This window comes from Oncorhynchus masou, chromosome 30, assembly GCF_036934945.1.
Source record: "Oncorhynchus masou masou isolate Uvic2021 chromosome 30, UVic_Omas_1.1, whole genome shotgun sequence".
NCBI lineage: Eukaryota > Metazoa > Chordata > Actinopteri > Salmoniformes > Salmonidae > Oncorhynchus > Oncorhynchus masou.
In genome coordinates this window covers 32,772,347-32,779,401 of record NC_088241.1, presented here as the reverse complement: position 1 = coordinate 32,779,401, position 7,055 = coordinate 32,772,347, and the positions used below count along the sequence as shown (strand labels likewise).

Sequence of the window (7,055 nt, the reverse complement as noted above, 5' to 3'; positions counted from 1 at the left end):
CGTTTTTTTGTTTTTGTTCTACTCAGTGACCAGTTTATTAGGTACACCACCCCATTCATGAAAATGGTTCGCTCCTACAGACAGTGAGTCACGTGGACGGAGCTTGCTATATAAAGCAGGCAGACCGGCATCAAGGCATTCAGTTACTGTTTGAGTGAATGCTAGAATGGGAAAAACTAGTGACCTAAGGGACTTTGAGCATGGTATGATCGTCGGTGGCAGGCGCACTGGTTCCAGTATCTCAGAAACAGCTAGGCTTTTCACGTACAACAGTGCCTATGGATTACTGAGAATGGTGTGACAAACAGTTCTGTGGGTGAAAACAGCTCGTTGATGAGAGAGGTCGAAGGAGAATGGCAAGAATCGTGCAAGCTAACAGGCGGGCCACAACAGGCAATTAATGGCGCAGTACAACAGTGGTGTGCAGAAGGGAATCTCAGAACGTACAACTTGGCAGTCCTTGTCACGGATTGGCTATTGCAGCAGTTGACCACACCAGTTTCCACTCCTATCAGCTAAAAACAAGAAGAAGGGGTTCCAGTGAGTACGCGATCAACAACACTGGGAAATAGAGGAGTGGAGAAACATTGCCTGTTCCATCGAATCCCGGTTCTTGTTTTGTCATGCTGATGGCAGAGTCAGGCTTTGGCATAAGCAGCATGAGTCCATGGTCCCATTCTGCCTGATGTCAACAGTACAGGCTGGTGGTGGTGTTGTAATGGTGTGGGGAATAATTTTCCTGGCACATGCTCACTCCCTACACCAACGTGTATCTGAACATTGTTGCTGACCAGGTGCATCCCTTCATGGTTGCAGGGGGTCTCATCCGGTACTAGATGTGTACCTAAAAAACTGGCCACTGAGTGTATATAATTATAAAATATATAAGTCACCATGGTATTTTAAAGCTGTCAAGCAAAGTCAGATGGATGGTTGGTTTGGCAAGCTAGCTAACTGGGTAGCATGTTATGTTTTGATTTGAATGTTGGAGGTTGGGGTTGAGTGGACAAGGCCAAAGTAAGTGTACAAGCAGAGATGGCAGAGTTATGCGCAAATGCTCGGGAAGGCTACTTTGGACTACCGCTGAGCCTTCCACTGCCAGGGCATCACCCAAGTGTGTGCTAAGTGATCAGTGGTGTTCGAGGAGTAGCTGGCTACCTACCGGCTACAGAGACCAGACTTTGCACTGTATACTGGCTCTGGACAACAGTCATCATTGCTTCAAGACCGGACCCATCTGACCGAGGCTCCCGAGGCTTAGCCCTGCCTATGACTGTGATGCATCCGCTCTCTCCCTCCTCACATGGACATTTCCCTTACAAAAAAACTCACCTGAAATTCATATGATAACATGTGTTTCAAATGTGATCTCACATGATCGCATGTGATCTTATGTGAAGTTAATGTAATAACGTGACAACATGTAAAAGCAACATGTGAAAACATGAAACTACACATGTAAAAACATGATCTCATGCTAAATAAATGTGACAACATGGGATGCAAAATTACAACCATCTGAGTTCGTTTTTCACATGTGGAAGTGCAAATTCGATTTTCACAGAAATTCCACACCCCACTGGGCACACCTCGTCACTTAAATGTACATAATTGGATAATATTTGGTTAAGACGTTGATCGCTGAGAGATTGCAACCTATATTCACCCACTCGAAAAGACAGCCAAAAGTTAGTTGAATTTCCAATGTGTCATCACTATGCTTTCAACCATCTAAAAGCACAACCAAATTCCAATGGAAAAACAATGTGTGATTTTTTGGTTTATACAACAGATGAATGTATTATGACTGTGCTTCATCTAATAGCAGAACCAAATGACCTGGATTGCAGTTGAGATTGCATTAAAAGTAACCTTGAACATGCACACTTTATATAATTACATAAGAAGACATAAAAAATGTGGTCATGGATGTTGTTACTCATTTGAAGGTTGAATGTTACATTCGTTTGTAAGACAGCCTTAACTTTATGCTATTTAATGTATTACAAAAGTAATATTGAATTGTGTTTGGTTGTCCACACAACCAAATATCAACAATTAATAAAAGGAGATGTATCTTCTTCTTGGATAGATCCATCTGTGCCACTGACTTAGTCCGGCTTTAATTCCAGTTTGTCTACAAATTAATAATTGATATGTTGGATTCACGTCTCCATCTCAACCAAACATCTAAGTTAAGTTAAAGCTCTGCCTCCAGCTGTTTGCTTAGAAACTCTAGGGATAATAAGGAGCCCTGAGTCTTGTGACCGTAGAGTACGTGTAGGTACAGTGCCTTGCGAAAGTATTCGGCCCCCTTAAACTTTGCGACCTTTTGCCACATTTCAGGCTTCAAACATAAAGATATAAAACTGTATTTTTTTGTGAAGAATCAACAACAAGTGGGACACAATCATGAAGTGGAACGACATTTATTGGATATTTCAAACTTTTTTAACAAATCAAAAACTGAAAAATTGGGCGTGCAAAATTATTCAGCCCCCTTAAGTTAATACTTTGTAGCGCCACCTTTTGCTGCGATTACAGCTGTAAGTCGCTTGGGGTATGTCTCTATCGGTTTTGCACATCGAGAGACTGAAATTGTTTCCCATTCCTCCTTGCGAAACAGCTCGAGCTCAGTGAGGTTGGATGTATCTTTATGTTTGAAGCCTGAAATGTGGCAAAAGGTCGCAAAGTTCAAGGGGGCCGAATACTTTCGCAAGGCACTGTATGTACGGCAGGACCAAATGGGAGAGATAGGTAGGAGCAAGCCCATGCAAAACATTTTTTAGGTTAGCTGTAAAACATTGAAATCAGCCCTAGCCTTAGAGGCTAGCACTGGAGTGATATGATCACATTTTGGGGTTCTAGTCAAGATTCTAACAGTTCTAGATTTTTCATTCTCATTGAAAGCAAGTCTAAGAAGCGCTAGATATGTTCTATGTGCACTATTTCTATGCTTCCCGGTTTTAAGTTTTGTTTGTGGATCTTTTCATTTCGGTTCTGTACACGAACCTCAAACAGCTGAAACTACAATGTTTTTGGTTATGGAAAATGTATTTCCCAGCAGTTTAGATGGTACAATAATTCTCAACACAATGACTACTTGTTTTGTTACATAAACTGAAATTAAATGAAATTAACTGAAACTATTATGATTAGAGCAACCAGGAATTGGCAGAGCGATTTTGGCATAGTGCATCTTTAATACACTGAACAAAAATATAAACGCAACATGTAAAGTGTTGGTCCCATGTTTCATGAGCTGAAATAAAAGACCTCAGAAGTTTTACATACGCACAAAAAGCGTATTTTTCGAAAATGTTGTGCACAAATTTGTTTACATCCCTGTTAGTGAGCACTTCTCCTTAGCCAAAATAATCCATCCACCTGACAGGTGTGGCATATCAAGAAGCTGATTAAACAGCATGAATATTTGGGGTCTCCCGAGTGGCACAGCGGTCTTGCATCACTACAGATCCGGGTTCGATCCCGGGAGACCCATGAGGCGGCACACAATTGGCCCAGCGTCGTCCAGGTTAGGGGAGGGCTTGGCCAGCAGGGATGTCCTTGACCCATCGCGCTCTAGCGACTCCTGTAGTGGTCCAAGCGCAGTGCACACTGACACGGTCGCCAGTTGTACAGTGTTTACTCCGACACATTGGTGCAGCTGGCTTCCGGGTTAAGCAAGCAGTGTGTCAAGAAGCATTCCGGCTTGGCAGGGTCGTCCAACCGGCCTCACAACCACAGACTGCGTGTGTGGACGAATACCCGATGGTGGTGGTGGGGTTATGGTATGGGCAGGCATAAACTACGGACAACGAACACAATTGCGTTTTATCGATGGCAATTTGAATGATACCGTGACGAGATACCGTGACGAGATCCCGAGGCCCACTTTACATGTTGCGTTTTAGATTTTTGTTCAGTGTAATTTTTCCTCTGTGCAGAATAAAGTCATCATCTGCACTGTCATTTGTGATAAATGATAAAATAAATGTAATCATTTTTGGGGGGACATTACAAACTCAGAACTATTCCATGGGGCAGTGATTCAATTAACTGAGATTAATTTGTGATGGCTACTTAAATGTAAGGACAAAGCCAAAATATAGAAAGACGGCAGTGTATGCCAATGCGCTTATGCTATGTCCAATGGAACTATTGGACGTGGAAGTCACTTTCACCATCATTGATGTAAAGGGTCAAAATTGACAGCCCATTTTGAACACGCCATCTATGGGACATGTGACATAAAACTGAAAAGTGCTGTGGTCTCTCTGAATAAAGCACAAAGTGAAGATGAGAGGAATAATACTACTCAGTCTCCTGGCTGTTGTCCTGGCTCTGCCTAAACCTCAAAAAAATAAACAGCTGGTAAGAAATAATTTTCTTTGAGTGAATACTAATATAGGCTGATAGGAACTCCTTATAGAACTTAGATTTTTTTGACTGTTTTGAATAAATGCTCATACAATAATCCTCTTAGATCATTTTGATCAAACAAACTCGTGAGGGAATGGAGTCCACACTTTTTGAACACCGAATTCCTATGTTTAGTTGTTTCATTCATCAAGCTACTTCAGTAAGGATCATAATGGACACTGCAAAAATGGAAACGTCAGAAATTATATCATTTGGGATTATGGAGAGGATAAAGGCATAATTTCATCTCATAGAATGTTCAATGGGTTTTGTTAGAGAACACAGCAAAGTGCATTTGGAGTCGTTTAATATTTGCTTTGTCTGGTGTCAATGGCCTTCCTGAAACAGGGTAAACACACAGTTACGGGAATTCATACTCTTATACAAATAAAAATCTGTGGTTTACTTGTGTTGATTAACCCTAGTCAAAGGAGCTCTGTTTACCACATTGTGTTATTTAAAATACAACGACACCGATAAGTGATGAATGGGCTAATATTAATATTTATAATACATTATTTCAGTGGCCAAAAGGTTCCAGGTTTCCCCTTGAAAATGTAGATGGGTTTGGAGAACAGGAACAAGTGAGTAACTTTTTGGTGTGTGTGCGTGTAACTATGCATTGTAGATTTGTGTTTTTATATTTACGACTGTCACATATTTTACTCCAGGAGACGTCCCAGGGTTTGGTATACACAGGTACTCAGCCCATTATGGATCCCACTCCTAGACCCTTTGCAAACACGGAGAAGACAACCCTATCAGCAGCTGTAAATGCTTTAATATCAGCAGTTGTAAACGCTATTCAGAGTTTGGGAGATTATTAAAGGACTGTGTTGCTGGTTTGAGTTGGGGCTATCATGGTGGTGTGTCCAATAAACCAGTGGTGTTCAACTTGTGGTCTGCAAATTATTACTTTTATTGTTTCTCTATTGTTTCTCTTCCAGAAATAGTATATTATAATTATTGGTCCCAGTGTCCTTTAGCAGGAATTTATACTTGCATGTGAATCCTTTATCTAATTACTTTTTTACAAAGATGACATTTTTAGTAAAGCAATGACCCATTGGAACTGAAACTTGGGATCGACATTTAGCCTACAAAAGGTTTAAACTTTCGGTCCAGTAGAAGATTCGATCAGTGCAATTAGTGATAATATAATACAGTGCACTGGCTGGCTGGCTCATGTGTGTGTTAGGTGTGTGTGGGTCTGGGAGGAGGGGTGTGTGTGTGGCAATGCACTGCCATTTGGGACACACATTGTTGGAAGTGCTTGCTAGGACCTGTAGTGCAGCGCGTCGCAGGCATTATGGAAGCGGATCAAAATGAATTGATAACCCAAATCACTGCGCAAGGAGGATATAAATGTGTCACTTTACGGATTTGGCCTGCGGGCCTTGTGTTTGACACGTGAACTACACCCTCTGTCAATTCATGATAAGGGGACAATGGCTCCTGATAGACAGGGTTGTCCGATTAGTTCTCTTATATACTGCTTACACAGCCGAGTTATATTTGCATGATTCAGCTTATTCCTTATTCATAATGAATTCATCATTAAATTTTGGTTAATGCATGTGACCGACCAATACTGGTTCATGCATGTGACAGACCAATACCTTACGAGGCTTCTCCTCTCTTAGCTGAGACCTTGGAACTGAGATATTCTTTCGTTCTCAAAACAAGGTTCTGGGTGTACTGCCAAATTGCAGATACTGATAGTGAGGATTAGTATAGTGAGGATTCATTCAGGATTCATTCAATCAATCAATCACTTGCATGAACATTGGTTATTCTCATATGCATACGTATATACTGTACTCTATATCATCGACTGCATCCTTATGTAATACATGTATCACTAGCCACTTTAACTATGCCACTTTGTTTACATACTCATCTCATATGTATATACTGTACTCGATACCATCTACTGTATCTTGCCTATGCTGCTCTGTACCATCACTCATTCATATATCCTTATGTACATATTCTTTATCCCCTTACACTGTATATAAGACAGTAGTTTAGGAATTGTTAGATTACTTGTTGGTTATTACTGCATTGTCGGAACTAGAAGCACAAGCATTTCGCTACACTCGCATTAACATCTGCTAACCATGTGTATGTGACAAATTAAATTTGATTTGATTTGGTTATTCGAAAAGCACAAACATAGAACACAGAAATTGGTTATTAGAAAAGCACAAACATAAAATGTTTCATCACAAGATCTTTGGCAGGGGTGTCAAACTGAAAAAACACAACAAATTCACAGGCCAGACAGACTGTTTTTAGAAAAAAAAACTTGCATACATCTGTGACCCAAATGGGCTGTTTTTATTTTGTACTTTTGTACATAGGATGCTGTATATAGCATTTTAACATATTAAAAGAAAAAAGAGAGAGGGTAAATAATGTTTGTGCAGCCCTAATGCGAGCGCATCAGGCTGTCTTTTCTTAAAAAAAGGTGACTCAAATGTTGACTCATTTATACTCATTTATACTCCCTTGTGTATCCTATTGTCCTTTTGTTGTAATTTATAATGAAATCCTTTACCTTATAACTTTTTGATTTTCTGTAGGCTTCAGCAATTAAGTTCGGAACCGTATGGACATTTGGGCTACAACAC

The 7,055-nt window shown here is 40.5% G+C and overlaps 1 long non-coding RNA gene across 1 annotated transcript; it reads left to right on the top strand.

Moving 5' to 3' along the window:
* The first annotated feature begins 4,258 nt into the window (after window positions 1-4,258).
* LOC135523144 (uncharacterized) lies at window positions 4,259-5,316 on the top strand. The gene is made up of 3 exons (XR_010452786.1): window positions 4,259-4,374; window positions 4,947-5,006; window positions 5,094-5,316. It is a non-coding gene; the product is annotated as an uncharacterized LOC135523144 (long non-coding RNA).
* The last annotated feature ends 1,739 nt before the right edge of the window (window positions 5,317-7,055 follow it).